General features: G+C 48.2%; 2 non-coding genes across 2 annotated transcripts; both read left to right on the top strand.

The window, feature by feature from the left end:
- The first annotated feature begins 2,194 nt into the window (after nucleotides 1-2,194).
- Nucleotides 2,195-2,266, top strand: TRNAN-GUU (transfer RNA asparagine (anticodon GUU)). Its single transcript has one exon. It is a non-coding gene; the product is annotated as a tRNA-Asn (tRNA).
- Nucleotides 2,267-2,460: 194 nt separating this feature from the next.
- TRNAN-GUU (transfer RNA asparagine (anticodon GUU)) lies at nucleotides 2,461-2,532 on the top strand. Its single transcript has one exon. It is a non-coding gene; the product is annotated as a tRNA-Asn (tRNA).
- The last annotated feature ends 17,017 nt before the right edge of the window (nucleotides 2,533-19,549 follow it).

The following is a 19,549-nucleotide window of genomic DNA, read 5'->3' as shown; positions in this document are numbered from 1 at the left end:
AAATCGAGGCTTAGCAAAAGCACTGTTGGGGGTCAGGGCCTTTTTGTAGCAGGAACTCCTTTGCATGTTAGGCCATGCACACCTGATGTAGCCAATCCTGTAAGAGCTTACAGTAGGCCCTGTACTAAGAATCCTGTAAGCTCTTGGAGGATTGGCTACATCAGGGGTATGTGGCCTAATATGCAAAGGAGTTCCTGCTACAAAAAAGCCCTGGTTACGGTGCATTTCTTTTCTTTCTCTCCTTTCTCTCTCTCTCTCTCTCTCTATCTTCTATCATCTATCTTTCTATCTACTATCTTCTTTCTATCGTCTATCATCTCTCTGTCTCTCTCTCCTTATCTAATCAATCAGCTCTCTTATGAGAGCCAGAACTTCCGTCAGTTCAGCCACGGATTAGCTGATTGGCCCTGGCTTTCTAAAATCTTACATGGCAGTTTCTTTCTAGGCCTTGTGCTCCTGTCCTGCGACTTGGGAGTCAGCAGAGACTGACACTGCGTCTCCTTTATTCAAAAAGTGATCCGCCCCAGAGTGGTATTTCAGAGGGCAGCCCTGTTGGTCTTCTGTAGGGGAGTGAGATTCGAGTCCAGTACTTGACCGACCGGATTTTGGGGGTATGAGCCCTCCTTAGTCAACGCTCCATGCGTCTGATGAAAGGAGATTGGACTCTCAAAAGTCATAGCCCAAAAAAATCTTATTGACCTCGAAGGTTCCGCTGGGCTCAAATCTAGCGCTTCGGCTGAAGGCCGTGGCAGCTGTTCTGTATGGCGTCCTTAACCTACACAGAGAGGGAGTATAGTCAGCAAAACCAGGAAGAAAAAGATCCAGGCGGGGAGCCGTGTGGTCCGAAGCAATAGTATAAAGTTAGAGTCCAGTCGCGCCTCCTTAAGCCCAATAAAGTTTTGTTCTTTGTTGGTCTTAAAGGTGACACTGAACTCTTATTTTTTAAAAAAGGTTCCTTTCCCTAAGAAATTTAATAAATTTCCGTTCTGGGCAAGAGGGGATGTGGAGCAGGTGGCGCATACCATGAGGTAAGTGAACATAAGGGAGTTTCACTGGTGCCCCATTTCCTTGCCCAGTGAAGACCCAAAATGGCCGACAGCATTCTCCCCTTCTGTTTTTTCTTCCCAAAGTAGGCTAGGCAGCATGTGTGTGACCGATCTGATATCTGCTGTCAAGCTTCCATTGCAAAGAATCTAGATCTCCTGGGTCTTCGCCTGGTACTCTAGCCCAGGGCCCTTTTTTTTGTAGCAGGAACTCATTTGCATATTAGGCCACACCCACCTGTAGCCAATCCTGGAGTTCACAGTAGGCCCTGTGCTAAGAGTCCTGTAACTCCAGGAGGATTGGCTCCATCAGGGGGGGTGTGGCCTAATATGCAAAGGAGTTCCTGCTACAAAAAAAATAAAAGCCCTGCTCTAGCCATTGCACCGCACCGACTAGAAAGCCCGGAGCAGGGGTCCCTAAGGTGGTGCCTCTGAGTGCCCCACCGACACCTCTTGTGCCCATTGAGTCTTTTCTAGAAAGTAGGTGGGGCTTTTGCCCAACAAAGCTTTTGATGGGCCACTGGAGACTCGATTGGCTATGCAGATTTTTTCAACTTGCTTTGCCAGCCGCTGCCGCCACAGCATTAGGCTCTTCCCTGTGTGACATTTTGTGGCTAGCTTTGCCATGGCAGCTATTATGTGCCTGCGCCTACCATACTGTGTCAGGATTCTAGAGGTGCCCATAGGCTAAAAAACATTGGGTGTGCCCGGCACTAAATCCAGCCCCTGTTGCCACCTTGGAAGCAAGAGCAGTCTATCCGCGGGGGAACTCTGGCTGTTCTCCGTGAGGAGTGACCCGCTAGCATCCCGTTCATTCTTCTGGGCGGCCCTCCTAGAGCCACATTGATTGGATGGTTGGACCCCTAAAACACCCACACCCAGCTAGAAGTTCTAAATTGTCCAGGAGTAAATGACAGCCTGTGTTTTCCTGCAGCGGGCGTGATTCCCTGATGGTAGATAAAATCCAGCTGTGTCTGAAGTGACACAAATCCATTAGCAACCAGCTGCTAAAAGGGACAGTGGCTCAGTGCAAGAGCATCTGCTTGGTAAGCAGAAGGTCCCAGGTTCAATCCCCGGCATCTCCAACTAAAAAAGGTCCAGGCAAATAGGTGTGAAAAACCTCAGCTTGAGACCCTGGAGAAACACAGGGAGGGGCAGTGGCTCAGTGGTAGAGCATCTGCTTGTTAAGCAGAAGATCCCAGGTTCAATCCCCAGCAGCTCCAATTAAAAAGGGTCCAGGCAAGTAGGCGTGAATAACCTCAGCTGGAGAACCATGAATGGGGCTGTAGCTCAGTGGTAGAGCATCTGCTTGGTAAGCAGAAGGTCCCAGGTTCAATCCCCGGCATCTCCAACTAAAAAGGGTCCAGGCAAATAGGTGTGAAAAACCTCAGCTTGAGACCCTGGAGAAACACAGGGAGGGGCAGTGGCTCAGTGGTAGAGCATCTGCTTGTTAAGCAGAAGATCCCAGGTTCAATCCCCAGCAGCTCCAATTAAAAAGGGTCCAGGCAAGTAGGCGTGAATAACCTCAGCTGGAGAACCATGAATGGGGCTGTAGCTCAGTGGTAGAGCATCTGCTTGGTAAGCAGAAGGTGCCAGGTTCAGTCCCCGGCATCTCCAACTAAAAAGGGTCCAGGCAAATAGGCGTGAAAAACCTCAGCTTGAGACCCTGGAGAGCCGCTGCCAGTCTGAGTAGACAAGACTGACTTTGATGGACCGAGGGTCTGATTCAGTAGAAGGCAGCTTCATATGCATTGCAAAAGCTGTTTAAAATGGGCTTAAGAGTTCCAGAAGTCTTTGAGGGGTGGTGGGCTCTCCTTTGGAGGTTTTTAAACAGAGGCTAGATGGCCATCTGACCGCAATGCTGATTCTGTGAATGAGACAGATTATGAGAAAGAGGGCAAGAAGGGTCGCATCAGTGCTTAGTTCTCGGGGGCCCTTTCTTCCATGCCCAGAGAAATTCTAATTGGCACTTTGGGGTCAGTCAGCAATTTTTCTCCAGGCCAGTTTGACCAGGAATCCTGGAGAGTTGGGGCAGGGCGGGGGAGGGTTGCCGTCTTCAAGGCATGGAACACGGGGGGGGGGGGTGGAAAAGGGAAGGTATGTGTGAATTTCCTACTTGTGCAGGGGGTTGAACCTGAGGACCGTGGAGGTCCCTTCCCACTGATTCTGTATGCAAGCACTGACTGAAACATGACATTGCTTACTTCCTTACTGAGTGGGGCTATTGGCCCAGTTAGCTTGGTATCCTCTACCTGGTACCAACACTCTAGGGCAGGGGTGGCCAACGGTAGCTCTCCAGATGTTTGGGGTTTTTTTGCCAACAGCTCCCATCAGCCCCAGCCAGCATGGCCAATGGCTGGGGCTGATGGGAGTTGTAGGCAAAAACCCCTACAATTGGCCACCCCTGCTCTAGGGCAAGGGTTTATGAGCCTAGAGCTCATGGGTCTGATGCGGGGGGTGACGCAGCCACAAAATGGCTGCCACGGAGCCTTGTGCTGTGGTGGTGGCCGCTGCCAAAGCAACATATTTAGCAATCTGGAGAGCCAATCAAGCCTCCTTGGACAGAAACCTCACCTGGCCCACCTCCTTTCTAAAAACACTGTGGGAGCCAGAAAAAGAGCTGGCGAGTGCCACTGCTTTACGATTTTACTTCCACATGTACCTGAGATCCTTCCCAGCAGGGCTTTCTTCGTAGCAGGAGCTCCTTTGCCTATTAGGCCACACGCACACCCCAATGTAGCCAATCCTCCAAGAGCTTACAAGGCTCTTTTTTTGTAAGCGCTTGGAGGATTGGCTACATCGGGTGTGCGGCCTAATAGGCAAAGGAGCTCCTGTTAGAAAAAGAGCCCCGCTGTTGTGAGACCTTTTCAGATCAGGAAGTCGCTGTCTAAAATGTCGTTTTCAGTAGGCCGAGTAATTACCTCTGAGGATCGCAGGCTGGCCTTAAGTAACTTCAGTGCTCTCCAGGGGTGGAATTCTAGCAGGAGCTCCTTTGCATATTAGGCCACACACCCCTATTGTAGCCCATCCTCCTGAAGCTTACAGTGGACCCAGTAAGCTCTTGGAGGGTTGGCTGCATAAGAGGGGTGTGGCCTAATATGCAACGGAGTTCCTGCTCCAAAAAAAAGCTCTGGCTGTTTCCAGGATTGTGCCCGGGGGGGGGGGGGGGGCTTTCTCTCTGTAACTCAGGTTCTCTGCCATTGCGTCTCCACTTAACCAGTATGTTGAGCCATTCTTGGAAACTGCAGAGGTACTAAATGTAACCTGCTGATCCTTTTTCTCTAGCAGCTTCGCCTTTACGCCAGAAAGGTTTTTTACGGCAGTGTGCCGTCTGTGTGTTTTGAGCGCTCGAGCGATTTTTCCCTATGTAGTTACCCAAAAGAGTAACTCGGTTGCATTGAGTAAATCGCCTTAATCTAGGGCATCCGGTCATTTCACACACCCGGGGTTTGACGTGCTCCATACCGGAGTCGTGGAGCTCTGGACAGAACCGGATTTCCACATGGAGCAAATGAGGACAACCACCGCAGTCAACGTTGGTTTAATCACAGGGTTCCTGATAGATAGGTTAACTTCCAGCATTCTCTTAAGCTACGGAAGGGCAGCTGTGGGTAATCCTTACTGCCCTCCTTCCAAGAGTGGCTGGCGTCATGGCACTTCGCGATCTAAGAATCTACCCTTTTGTCACCAGCAGGCCAAAGTCTGCTCGAGGTTGACTTTTCCGGCCAGCGTGTCATCAGCGAGCCGAATACTGCTATCGGTGCGTAGCCTATCATGACAGATGGACAAGGTGATGCATGAGAAGAAGAGATTGGGGTTATACCCCGGCCTTCGTTTGGAGTCTCAGAGCTGCTTACAATCTCTTTCCTCTTCCCACAACAAGACATCCTGTGAGGTGGGTGGGGCTGAGAGAGCTCTTGAGAGAACTATGACTGACCCAAGGTCTCTCAGCTGGCTGCGTGTGGAGGAGTGGGGAATCAAACCCAGTTCTCTCAGATTGGGGTCCTCCCATTTAGCCACACCAAACTGGCTGTCACATTAACCTTGAGATTCTTAGGTTTCTCAAGGCTGGGAAATATGACCTTGACAGGAAGGCCAAAGGCAATGGGAAAGACATGGAATGCTTGAGAGCCGATTTCAAGAGTGCGATGTCATGGAAGGATTGCATGTCCCTGCAAGATTTTGGAGGTTTCTTATGCCTGGAAGAAGACTGCAGTTTTATACCCTGCCCTTCTCTCTGAATTACAGACTCAACGGCTTACAATCTATATCTTCCTCCTCCACAACAGACACCCTGTGTGGTGGGTGGGGCTGAGAGGGCTCTTCCAAAAGCTGCCCTATTGAGGACAACTCTGCGAGAGCTGTGGCTGACCCAAGACCACTCATGCAGGTGGAGGAGTGGGGACTCAAGCCCAGTTCTCCCAGATAAGAGTCTGCACACTTAACCACTACACCAAAATGGAGGTGGGGACAACTTCTGGGAGCGCTGTGTTAACCTTTCTTTTGCCCCCCCCCCCACCACACTTGTCAAATGGTGTTTCCTTGGGTGGAGGCTGTAGAGTTAAGAGCAGGGAAATGATTAGGCACCCACCTCTGTGCAGCAAGCTTATTTCTCCAAAGCGGCTTCGTTTGGCATATGTGCCTGTGTAATTTGTTTCTTTGGTTCTCTACAATTAAATGGGGGGGAGAGGCGTAATGTAGCTTGATCCAAGGAGAAGGAAGGAACCAGAAAGATTTGAAGAACTGGCTTTTTATGCCTCCTTTTCTCCACCCTAAGGAGTCTCAGAGCAGCCCTCAACGGGCGCTTTCTGAGGTAGGTCTGGTTGCCAGGTCCAATCGGATAAATATGTGGGGATTTTGGAGATGGAGCATTAATTGAACTCCAAAGGGAGAGTGTAGATGACGGGGGAAGGCAATAGCGAACCACCCCGTAAAAAGTCTGCCGTGAAAAGTCATAATGCGACCGCCCCAGAGTCAGAAATCTGGTACGGGACTACCTTTACAGTTAAAAGGAGTTCTGGCCATCGCATTTCAAGGGACCGCACACCTTTTAAATGCCTTCCCTCCATTGGAAATAATGAAGGATGGGGGCACCTTCTGCAGCTCATAGAAATGGACCCCTGTGGTCCCACCCTTTTGAAACTTGAAGAATCTTTTGGGTAGGCATCATTCTATGCTACAAATTTGGTACCTCTTTAAACCCCCCCCCCAGATCAGTTAGCCATTAAACCCTATGGCAGGGGTGGCCAATGGTAGCTCTCCAGATGTTTTTTGCCTATAACTGGCTGGGGCTGATGGGAGTTGTAGTCAAGAAACATCTGGAGAGCTACCGTTGGCCACCCCTGCCCTATAGGAATTGGTCTCCATAGGGAATACTGGGGTGCTTAGCAGACTTTTCCCTCCCCCACCCCATCCCCGGGCTTTCTGATGACCCTGAAGCAGGGGGAGGGTCTCCAAACCGGGGGATCCTAGGTGGGTGGAGCTGAGAGTTCTGAGAGAATGGTGACTGCCCCAAGTCACCCAGCTGGCTGCATGTGGAAGAAGAGTCTGGGATCAAACCCAGTTCTCCACGTTAGAGTCTACTGTTCTTAACCACTACACCAGGGGTGGCCAAACTTGCTTAATGGAAAGAGCCACGTAGAATAAACATCAGATACTGGAGAGCCAGAAGTTATTATTTTCAGATGTTGGAGAGTCGCAAGATAGGAAGGAAAGCAGGCAAATAAATGCAAGGGAGAGGTGGAAAGAAAGCCACTTTAAATGCATTCTCCAAGCAGGCCAATGGAAGGGGGGGTTCAAGAGCCACACATGGCTCCAGAGTCACAGTTTGGCCACCCCTGCACTACACCATGCTGGCTGGACCCCTGGACAAGGCAGGGGAGGGTTGATGCTGAACGCTTAGCTGTTTAAGCAGGTTTTTTTATTGTGGGGATGGCCTGACCTGGTTAGCTCAGGTGAACTGAATCCTACCAGATTTCCGAAGCTAAGCAGAATTAGCTGTAGTCTGTATTTGGCAGGGAGACCACCAAGGAATGCCAGGGTTGTGATCCAGAGGCAGACAATGGCAAGCCACGCCTGAATGTCTATGGCCTCGGAAGCTCCAAGGGTTGCTGCAAGTCAGGTGTGACCCGATGGCAAAGTGGAAAGAGGTACGCCTAATCCCCCGTGGCGCAGAGTGATAAAGCTGCAGTCCTAAACTCTGATCACGACCTGCGTTTGATCCCGGCGGAAGTTGAGTTCAGGGAGCCAGCTCGAGGTTGACTCAGCCTTCCATCCTTCCGATGTCGGTAAAATGAGGACCCAGCTTGCTGGGGGGGAAAGCGTAGATGACTGGGGAAGGCAATGGCAAACCACACTGTAGAAAGTCTTCCCTGAAAATGTGAAAGCAATGTCACCCCAGAGTCGGAAACAACTAGTGCTTGCACAGGGGACTATTTTTTTAATGCCCTAGCAACATTGGATGAGGTGAGAGTTTAGCATTTGAATTATACCCTGTCCAGTAGAGAGATGCCTGCTTGTTGAACTGCCCTACTGAACATGGTTGACCCAGTAATAACCAAAGTGCCCTCTAAGCCGAGTTAGCTCACATTTTTTAGCCTCTGGCTCACACATTTTTGTCTTTGCTCAGGAAAAATGGCTCTGAAGCAGATTATTCAGTGGCCAAATCACTCACAATTGTAATGCCGGTAGCACACGAAGAATTTTCACTCGCAAGACTCTGCAGCTCAGTAAGTATTGGTTATAACCAGTGTTCCTCCCTCTAAGCTGTTAGCATGAGCTAGCTCTCAGCTTTTTAGCCTTCAGCTCCCACATTTTTGCTTCGGCTCAGGAAAAATGGCCCCAATGTATGCAGTAGCTCACAACTTTTAAGGCCAGTAGCTCACAGAATTTTTGCTCACAAGACTGCAGCTTAGAGGGAGCATTGGTTATAACCCATTTATTTTTACCCCAGTGGGGATGATAACTTGCATGATTCTCCGGTTTACCCTCACAAGAACCGTGTGAGGTAGGTTAGACTGAGAGTGTGTGACTGGCCAGCATCACCCATGGCACAAGTGTTAGAGTTGAATCTGGATTTCCTCAGTCCTAACCTCTACGCCACACTGGGTTACAAAAGCGAATCTAATGCGTTCACCAATATGTTGAAGCGCAATGCTAACTTTGAATGCATTTATGGCTTGAACAGCTTGCCATAATGTGAGCTCCATGACTCAGCCGAGAAGAAAATGGTCCGTTTTTCAAAAAACCAGTGCTTCAGTTTTTCTGCAGCATGAATTAATGATTATCTTGTGTCTTTTCAGCCTCCTGAGATCACGCACCTCTTTGTCTGGCCCCGAAAGCTTGCTGTGTGATGCAAACCTCAATAAATAAGCCCACAGCTTCCGGAAGCTGGCAGTGCTGCATGCCGTGGGTTTGTCGCTCGGAGAGCCGTTCGCTAGGCTGTGGATCGCATCCGGCTCAGCAGAAATGGAGTCACAAGACTTCTGGATACATGAGGGGTGTATTCAATGGGTGCTTAATAATACTGCATTGTCCTCCAGGGGGAGAACTGAGCATTTATGCCAGTTGGCTTCTCCCTCTGTATGTAGAAGACTGCGAAGATGTGCAACTCCCACGATAATGGATGCAGAAATGCTCATGAATGTGTCCAGCGAGAGCTTTGCGCACGGAAATGTAGAGGTTGCTCATTGGAATTCTGCAAAGCAGATGATTTCTCAGAAGTCCAGATATCAACCACAAAAAGGGGGTGGGGTGCTAAGTGGAGTTCTCAGTGTGACCTGTAATTCCCCTTTTGGGGAAACACAAGAAAGCAGTATTTATACTCTGCCGATTTTGTCAGCGAGGACACAACGTCTACAGCATTCTTCCGTTTTCCATTTTATCACAACACTGCTGTGAGGTAGGCTAGGCTGAGAATGTGCAACTGGCCCAAGGTCAAAGGGCAGCCTGGTGTTTGCTGACCTTTGCTGGAGAACCGTAGTTCTCTTGAGTACTCCTATAGGAAGACGTTCTAACTGCATCGAATTTTCTGGGAGCCACAGTGCTGTGGTTAGGAGACAAGGCCATTGAATCGAGGCGTCAGTGACTGGAATTGTCCATACCGCAAAGCTAGTTATGGCCGTAGGCAAGGTTTCTTTGCTCAGTTTCCTCAGTCACACCTTTACTAGGGCAGTAATAACCAGCCTACTTCGAAGGGGTGCTATGAAGATTATAAGGTGATGCAGGGCTTTTTCTTTTTCCGTAGAAAAAGCCTAGTATGAATTCATTTGCATATCAGGCCACACCCCCTGATGCCAAGCCAGCCAGAATGGCATTCCTGCTCAAAAAAAGCCCTGAGATGATGGAGCTAAATTGTTAAGATGTTGCTAGGCAGGTGGCAAGAAATGGAATTCATGCTGGGGAAATTTTTAAAGCCCACTTTTCTGACTCTGATGTGTTTCCCTAGCAGGGGTGTGGATGAAAGGGTAGCATTTTTTTTTTAAATCCGTATGGAGGGTTTGTCAGGAAGAATTGAGTGTAAACGGGGGGGGGGGGGTTTGCAGAAAAAGCATGAACTTATTTGCATATTAGGCACACCCTCTGATGTCATCAGTGGCACCTGAAGATTCCTGCCATTACAATTGATCTCCAGTCAATAAAGATCGGTTCCCCTGGAGAAAATGGCTGCTACGGAGGCTGGATTCTGGCATTATACCCCACTGAGGTCCTTCCCATCTCCAAAGCCAGCTGTCCTCAGACTCCGCTCCCAAAATCTCCGGGCTTTTCCCAAACCGGAGCTGGCAACCTTAAGGTGCCCAAGGATATGAGGCCTACCCACTTGCTTCTTGAGCCAAGAGAGGGATAAGGTAGCCAGCTCTGACTCAAGATCTGGAGACATTGGGGGTGGAGCCAGGCGCAAGGGCGTGACAGGCACAATTGAATTCCAAAGCCATCACATTTAAAGGGACAGCACACCTTTTAAATGCCTTCTCTCCATTTGGGAATAATGAAAGGGGCACCTTATTTTGAGGCTCATAGAAGTGGACCCCCTGGTCCAATCTGTTTGAAACTTTGAAGGGGGGGGGGTTGTTCTGAGGAGAGGCACTAGATGCTATGCTGAAAATTTGGTGCCTCTACCTCAAAAAACGCCCCCCCCCAACACCCACAGATCAGTTCTCTATTATATCCTATGGGGATTGGTCTCTACAGAGTATAATGGAGTGCCCAACAGACATTTCCTCCTCCCCCCTGCCTTCTGATGACCCTGAAGTGGGGGAGGGCCTCCAGTCTGGGGGCTCCCTTTCCCTCAACGGGATTGGCAACCCTGGGGAGAGGCAAATCCCAAAGGTCTTGAATGAAAATGGAGAAAAGGACCAATGGGTCGGTATTCAGCATCCAACTGACTACTAAATCGCTGAGTTCACCTCAGCAGAACATCACAGCCACGTTCTGGCACTGTGGCCGTATGGGCACAGACTTCATCTCTACTCTTGGCAGCCTCTCCTTGTGGCCGCGTGAGGAGAGCTGAGTCTCCCCTTTCTTTGTAAACTGAAACCAAGCAGCATAGCAAATGGCTGATGCCCCCCGCCCCCCCCACACACAGAACACACACAAACAATGGCAGCCATTTTATGAAGGTCCATTAATGCCTCATGATTATCACCCTGCCTCCCATGGCAGCCATTTTGAGGCAGTTTTTAACTCCCATCTCTCCATATTCCAGAAGTGCGTGCAGGCCCATCCAGGCTGAGGACTCCTGGTTTATGCAATAGTGCTAGGGTCCCTGGCCTTTTTGAGCCTTTGGGAATCTGGCACCAGGCAACAGGTGCTGCCACAAAATGGCCGCTGCAGGAGGCAGAGCCAACGGGGGCCAAGTTATGAGTAAGTAACCCAACATTTCAGGCAGAAGTTTTGTTGAACAGAATGCCTTTAGAAATGATTATATTGTTTTAAAAATATTTTCTGGCAGGCACACAGGTTATCAATCTAGGCAGTGTTTTTGTAGGAAAAGCCCAACATGTTAGGTCGCACCTCCAGGCCTGGGAACCCATGGCTGCAATGTGGCAGATTGGGCTAGCCAGAGTCCTGGTCAGCCTAGGTGGAGCTCCATTCCTGTGGCTCTGGAAGAAAAAAAGAAGGTCCCCTCCAGCCACCAACAAGGGATAGAGTTGCAAGATCTAGGTTAGAAATCTAGGTGGAGCCTGGGGAGGACATAGGGTTGCCAAGTCCAATTCAAGAAATATCTGGGGTCTTTGGGGATGGAGCCAGGAGACTTTGGGGTGGAGCCAGGAGCAAGGTCGTGACAAGCATTGAACTCGAAAGGGAGTTCTGGCCATCACAATTAAATGGACGAGGCACTTTTAAATGCATTCCCTCCTTTGGAAATAAGGATAGGGGCACCCCCTGGTCCAATCTTTTTGAAACTTGGAGGGTACTTTGGGGAGAGGTACTGGATGCTATGCTGAAAATTTGGTGCCTCTGCGTAAAAAAAAAGAGAGCCCCAGATACCCATGGATCAATTCTCCATTATACCCTTTGGGGATCGATCTTCATAGGGAATAATGCCCAGCAGAAATCCCCCCTCTTTCTAATGACCCTGAAGTGGGGGGAGGGCCTCCAAACTGGGGGCATATAGCATTATTTCCTCCATTTTATCCTCACAACAACCAAGTGAGGCTGGCTAGGATGAGAGAATGTGACTGACCCAAGGTCATCCGGTGAGCTTCCATGGCAAAATCTAGGCTGCCAATCAGAGCTCTAGTGGCCAATCAGAATTTTTGTTGGGCAAAAGTCCCATCTGAACCTGCCCACTTTCTTGAAACACTTAGTAGGTGCTAAGAAAAGAGTACCATGGGCACTGCATTGGAGACCCCTGTAATAGCGCATTTGAAATGTCAGTATAAAGCTCCCTAAATAAGATCAGTCCCGTGTGATATGCTGATTATGCTTTTGCACATGGAAGAGACGTTGACTTGATTGCTTATGACCATCTAGTTAAGTTTGTGGCTGAGGTGATATTTGAATGGGTCTTTTTTCTTCTGCAGGCTACTAACCGCTATGACATGTCTTTTCTCTGTTTGGCAGCCCCAGCATCAACCGTTCCAAATAGGAAAGAAGAGACTCCTGTGAGGTGGGTGTGTCACAGAACAAGAGGAATACTGCCTTCTGCCTTAAGAAAATAAGAGAAGCCATGTTGGGTCAGGCCAATGCCCCATCCAGTCCAATACTCTGTGTCATACAGTGGCCAAAAAAACCCAGGTGCCTTCCTGTCTTGTGGGAAGAAGGGTAGGTTTTTACACCCTTTCTGTACTTTAAGGAGTCTCAGAGTGGCTTACAATCGTCTTCCCTTCCTCTTCCCACAACAGGGACCTTGTGAGGTAGGGGGGCTGAGACAGTTCTGAGAGAACTAGGGCTGGCCAGGACTGGATCTACATGTTTTTGAGGGGGGGGGGGGCAAAATTAAAAAATGATGCCCCCTTATGGGCCATTCTACCTTATGGTCCCATAGAATACAATGGACTCCATACCCAATTTGGTGCCCCTCCCCCTCCGTTGGCGCCCGGGGCAAGCACCCCCCTCTGCCCCCCCAAATCCGGCCCTGGGGCTGGCCCAAGGTTACCCAGCAGGCCTCATGCGGAGGTAGGGTTGCCAATCCCCAGGTGGGGGCAGGGGATCCCCCGGTTTGGAGATCCTCCCCCTGCGTCGTCAAAAAGCTGGGGGAGGGAAGGGAAATGTCTGCTGGGAACTCTTATTCCCTGTAGAGATTTATTCCCATAGAAAATAATGGAGAATTGATCCGCAGGTATCTGGGGCTATGGGGGGCTGTTTTTTGAGGTAGATGCACTACATTTTCAGTACAGCATCTAGTGCCTCTCCCCAAAATATCCCCCAAGTTTCAAAACGATTGGACCAGGGGGTTCAATTCTATGAGCCCCAAGAGAAGGTGCCCCTATCCTTCATTATTTCCTATGGAAGGAAGGCATTGAAAAGGTGTGCCGTCCCTTTAAATGTGATGGCCAGAACTCCCTTTGGAGTTGAATTATGCTTGTCACAGCCTTGATCTTGGCTCCATCCCCAAAGTCCCCAGATATTTCTTAAATTGGACTTGCCAACCCTATGTGGAGGAGGAGTGGGGAATCGAACCCAGTTCTCCAGATTAGAGTCCACCGCTCTTCACCACTATCATGCCGGCTCTCCAGCTACCACAATACTCTTTCCTGAGCTCCACATTTGTGTTCCCAAGTCTTGATGATGGCTCCCTTTCTTGGTCTGGTATTTCTGCTCTGATCATCAAGGGAAACATCTTCCTCTGTCTTTGTTCACAGAAGGCCTTTGAGGACCCTGCTCACACACACTTGCCTTGAAGATGGGGTTTTCCTTTGTCTCTGTGCGCTTTGTGTTGTGTATTAAAAAGCTCTTAGCACAAAGACACCTGATAGGTCTTTAACGCCTTGACAAGAAACATGTTTTTGCAGAAACTGTGAATTGGATTAGGTTGACTTTCAGGTAAGTATTTTTTTATTTTTGTTTACAGCCTATCTTTCTTCCCAATGTGGAGCCAAAGCGGCTTACCTTTTTCTCCTCTCCTCTGTTTTATTCTCACGACAACCCTATGAGGGACGTTAGGCAGGGAGAATGTGACACGCCCAAGGTACCCAGCAAGCTTCTATGGCAAAGCAGGGATTCGAACCTGGGTCTCCCAGATTCTAGTATAACACATTAACCAGCATACCATGCTGGCTGTATACGAGCCTGAACTTTGGGTCCCCATGCCCTTGAAGGGGAGAGAGGGAAGGGCTACGAACTTCACGTTCCAAAGAATTGTATCACTTACCAAATTTGCCTCTCTGCTTCCATACATGATCATTTCCCAGTCACAAACACTAGTGCAAATAAAACAGACTGAAATAATAAAACCACTGTAAGAAATAACATCCGATCAGTAATGTTCACAAAATGCCAGAGCAGAAGAAATTTTAAAATAAAGCAGTCACTTGGAAATGGCATCAACGGAAGAAAAAACAGCATCCCATGGAGTGTGCACTGGTTTCTAATAAATCATGAACACCTTAAAGTTTAGAACAAAATAGGAGTCAAGTGGCACCTATTTGTTGGTCTTAAAGTTGCCACTTGACTCCTACTTTGTTCCGTTGCTTCAAACCAACATGGCTGCCCACTTGGATCTGCCTTAAAGTTAAGCTTAGTTTAGCTGAGTCGATTTATATCCTGCCCTCCCTGCCGAAGCAGGCTCGGCAATTAAAAATAGCAACGTGCCCTGACGAGCCTGAATGATGCAAATATACATTCTAAAAATTGTATCCTGAATCCACAACACAAGGATGCATTTTGGCCCTCCAAGCAGCCCTTGATGGCCCTTGAGAACTTTCTCCGTTTAGATATCCTCCTTTCAAAATCTTTGACATGAGAAGTTGATTTATGTTCCCTCTAAGCTGTGGAGTCTTGTGAGCAAAATGTCTAATTTGTGAGCTGCTGGCACTAAAGTTGTGAGCTATTGCGTAAATTAGTGTGCTCTGGGGCCATCCTTCCTGAACAGGCGGAGCTAAAGCAAAAATGTGTGAGCCAGATGCTAAAAACTGTGAGCTAACAGCTTAAAGGGAACACAACTGCCAGGTTAAAGTTCTCAAGGGAGGATATTTGTTGAGCGTTCAGTAAGTCACCTTTATGTAGTCTTTCTGGGTCTTCCTATTGATTCATATCTGCTCTCTCTGGAATCGTTACAACGTCCCTAGAAAGAAGGCCGGCATTCTCCACATCTTGCAGATGGGAAATAGTGGCTTCCCTCAGGCCACATAAGAAGTTCGTGACTGAGGTAAGATTTTGATATAGGGAGCCTCATGCTGATTCAGAACTTACGTCTGTGTAGCCTGCGTTGTCAAATGCGATTAGATATGACTCCCTTGTGTCTTCATTTCTTCCCCAACGCAAGATCCTTTATTATTTTTTTGTAACATTAATAATTTTATTGTAATAAACCAGGAAAAAGTTACAGTAGAGGATAACAAAAGATAAGTTGTGTCAACAGGTAAGTATTACAGGTAAGTATACAAGTAAGTACAAACTGAGGGAAAAAAATTCAAAAAAATTATCATTTGTTTGCTTATAGGTTGGATTAGAGGGGATTACATTATACTCAGTGAGATATTCTACAATCACGAGATTGTTTATTAACTGGAGATGCCAACAATCAAACTTGACAAATGACTTCTATGCTACAAAAGCCCAGTGTTCCATCTCTCACCTTTTCCGCTCACCTCTCCAAAGAGTGTGGCATATGTGACCCTCCCATTTTAAATCCTTATGACTGCTCTGTGAGGTAAATTGGTGGTGATGCCAACAAGTCTGAAATCATCCAGAAACATTGATGGCAGAGTGAGGATTTGAACCCGGATCCAAGCCCCACACTGTCTGATACGACAGCGCTCAGTTGTTCTTACATTATTTGGCAAATGGGTCTGTCTTGTATCATACGGTGGGTCTCCCTCAAACTAAATTTTCTCTACACACTCTTCACTTCGTTGTGCTTTCAGTTGAACAAATCTGCTGTGACACATAGGTTCCATCAGCCAACAATTAGGGATGAAAACTGCCAGCACTCGTGTGTGTTTGTGCCAATCACATGCAAGCACCAGGGAGTTGCTGGAGAGGACCAGACGTCTCATCCACAAACTACTTAGAATCATAGAGTTGGAAGGGGCCTCCAAGGTCATCTAGTCCAACCCCCTGCACAATGCAGGAAATTCACAAATACCTCCTAAATTCACAGCATCCACATTGCTATCAAATGGCCATCTAGCCTAGCCTCTGTTTAAAAACCCCCAAGGAAGGAGAACCCACCACCTCCCGAGAAAGCCTGTTCCACTGAGAAACGGCTCTAAACTCACAAACACCTCCCCCTAAATTGACAGGATCCTCATTGCTGTCAGATGGCCCTCTGTTCTCTGTTTAAAAACCTCCAAGGAAGGAGAGCCCACCACCTCCCTAGGAAGCCTGTTCCACTGAGGAACCGCTCTAATGTTCAACCAGAAACTCTTTTGATTTAGTTTCGACCTATTGGTTCTTATCCTATCTTCTGAGACAACAGAAAACAATTCCACACCATCCTCAATAGGACAGCCCTTCAAGTACTTGAAGATGGTGATCATGTCACCTCTCAGCTGCCTCCTCTCCAGGCTAAACATCCCCAGCTCCTTCCACCTTTCCTCATAGGACTTGGTCTCCAGACCCCTCACCATCTTCGTCGCCCTCCTCTGGACCCATTCCAGCTTGTCTATATCCTTCTTAAAATGTGGTGCCCAAAACTAAACACAATACTCCAGGTGAGGTCCTACCAGAGGGATGCCATCACTTCACAGGATCTGGACACTATACTTGGTTAATGCAGTCCAATATTGCATTTGCCTTTTTAGCCACTGCATCACACTGTTGAGTCATGTTCAGCGTATGGTCCACGAAGACCCCTAGATCCTTTTCCCGGACAAGTCTCCCCTCTCCTATAACCATGCATTGGATTTTTCCTACCTGAATGCAGACCTTTACATTCATCCCTGTTAAAATTCATTTTATTGGCTTCAGCCCAGTTTGCCAGCATGTCAAGATCATCCTGTATCTTTTTTCTGCCTTCTATTGTATTGGCAACCCCTCCTTATTAAAAATCCAGATAGCCTAAGCAGATGACAGGGATTTACGCTCATGCTTTGAGCCAGATGATAATACCGCTACATTGAATTTCCTCAGAGCTACAGCACCTGCATACATGACTCCACTAAGCTGTCTTCTACTTATCCAGGCTATGGTATAGATCTTTTTAAGAGCCCCGTGGTGCAGAGTGGTAAAGCTGCAGTACTGCAGCCCTAAGGTCTGCTCACAACCTGAGTTCGATCCCGGCGGAAGCTGGGTTCAGGTAGTGGCTCGAGGTTGACTCAGCCTTCCATCCTTCCGAGGTTGGTCAAATGAGCACCCAGCTTGCTGAGGGGGGGAAGTGTAGATGACTGGGGAAGGCAATGGCAAACCACCCTGTAAAAAGTCTGCCATGAAAACATGAAAGCAACGTCACCCCAGAGTCGGAAACGACTGGTGCTTGGACAGGGGACTACCTTTTGCCTTTATAGATCTTTCAATCGGCTGCTACCTGGTTGTTTGAAATGAAGGTTCCAAGGTCAAACGAGACTTCCTGCAGAAAGCAGATGCTCTCCCACCAAGCCACGTAAGATGCTTCCAAGACAAAGCTGCCAGTTTCTGCAAACTCAGCCAGCTGCTGAATCAGCAGTGTGCCTCCTTCCCATCCAGGGATATGTGACTGCCAAGCCATCAGTCAATATATCTAATTCTCTACATGGCCCTATCTATGGATACCTAAATCCACAGATGACAGACGAAAGATCAGGGGTGTCAAACACGCAACCTGGGGGCCAAATCAGACCCCCCCGAGTACTCCTATCAGGCGCTCAAGCAAGTCTGCTTCCTTCTCTCCTGCTTCCTTCTGCGTCACAGCTTGCTTTGCCAGGCTTGCTCAATCACACAGGAGCTACAGAGTGAAGCCTCTCTTTTCTCCATTGGCTGAGAGTCCTTCCTCCCTTGGGGAGGAAGGGGGGGGAGAGCTTGCTTTGCCAGGCTCTCTCAATCACACAGCGGAGCTACTGAGCCAAGCCTCTCTTCCTTTTGTTGGCTGAGGCTCCACTCCCTCCTCTTCCCTTGTGGAGGGATGGAAAGAGACAGAGCTTTCTCACAGCTATCATGGGATCGAGGGCCAGTTCCCTCGATCCCATGATAGAGGAAGGAAGGAAGGAAGGAAGGAAGGAAGGAAGGAAGGACAGACCTTTGTGTCCTTTATAAAGTTTGTATCTCTGCTTCCTGGCATTACATTTTATGACACACATGACTCAGCCCATGTGGGGAGAGGAAGGGAAGGTGATTGTAAGCCTCTTTGAGCCTTCTTCGTGTGGTGAAGGGCAGGGTATAAAACCAGCTCTTCTTCTTCAGCTTCTAATGGGCTCCATTGTAAACATCAATACTGGGAAAAGCCTCAGCCTCTATACCTCTTTGCTGGCCCTATAGGGGTTGGCTACATTATGAAACAGGATGGCTGGCTAGGTGGACCACTGATCTGATCCAGGAGGGCACTTCTTACATTCTTACGGAAATTTACAAAATTGTTTGGTGTGGAGAAAGCGAGCAGAGGATCCTTTCTCCCCTCTCTGTAATAAAGAACTCAGGGCTCCCAAGGAAATCGGTGGGAAATACATTCAGGACATGGGTGGCTTGAAGAGCGATGAGGATGCTCTGGGGCCTGGAGACCAAGCCCTGGGAGGAAAGGGTGAGGGACTTGGGAATGTTCAGTCGCGAGAAGAGGAGGCTGAGGAGGGAATATATGAAGGAGCCTTCTACTGAATCAGACCCTCAGTCCATCAAAGTCAGTATCGTCTCCTCAGACTGGCAGCGGCTCTCCAGGGTCTCCACCTGAGGTTTTTCACACCTATTTGCCTGGACCCTTTTTAGTTGGAGATGCCGGGGATTGAACCTGGGACCTTCTGCTTACCAAGCAGATGCTCTACCACTGAGCCACCACTCCCTTGAAGTACTTGAAGGGCTGTCACTTAGAAGAGGGCAGGGAGGAGTTCATATTGGCAGCAGAGAAGAGGATTTTAATTATGGGTGAAAAGGTAATCATTGGATATGGGGGCGGGAAAATAGTTTTGCAGTGGAATCAACTACCTAGGGAGGTGGTGAGCTCACCCTTTCTGGCAGTCTTTAAGCAGCAGATGGACAAAGACTTTTCAGGAATCCTTTAGGCTGATCCAGCAATGAGTAAGGGGTTAGACTAGATGGCCTCTATGCACCCTTTCACCTCTATGATTCTACAGCATCAATATTTAAACCAGTCCAAAGTATAATGCTGAGAATCTTTCTTTCTTTCTTTCTTTCTTTCTTTCTTTCTTTCTTTCTTTCTTTCTTTCTTTCTTTCTTTCTTTCTTTCTTTCTTCTCTCTTTCTCTCTTTCTCTCTCTCTTCTCTCTTTCTCTCTTTCTCTCTTTCTCTCTTTCTCTCTCTTTCTCTCTTTCTCTCTCTTTCTCTCTTTCTCTCTTTCTCTCTCTCTCTCTCTCTCTCTCTTTCTCTCTTTCTCTCTCTCTTTCTCTCCCTCCCTCCTTTTCTCTCTCTCCCTTTCTCTCCCTCCCTTCTCTCTCTCTCTCTCTCTCTCTCTCTCTCCCCCTCTCTCTCCCTCCCTCCCCAAAGTTTAGTCCACATTCTTTTGGAAGCTTTCATGGGAAGGACTGCAAACTTTGCCCCTGAAACATTTGCTTTCGCAACAAACAAAAGGCAGAATTTTTGTGGGGGAGCGGGGACATAAATAACCACTAAATTGATCTGCTTTATTTGCCTCTGAATTAGAAAACGCATTTTTTGCCTCCAGAGGAGACATTTCCACATCCCTCCAAATGAAGAAAATAAAAGTCCAAATGCACTCGCTTACTTCCCTGGATTTTCAAAGAAATCAAGAACTCTTTGTTT

The sequence above is a fragment of the Heteronotia binoei genome, chromosome 3, assembly GCF_032191835.1.
Source record: "Heteronotia binoei isolate CCM8104 ecotype False Entrance Well chromosome 3, APGP_CSIRO_Hbin_v1, whole genome shotgun sequence".
In the NCBI taxonomy this organism is placed as follows: Eukaryota; Metazoa; Chordata; class Lepidosauria; order Squamata; family Gekkonidae; genus Heteronotia; species Heteronotia binoei.
This window is presented reverse-complemented; position numbering and strand designations above follow the sequence as displayed.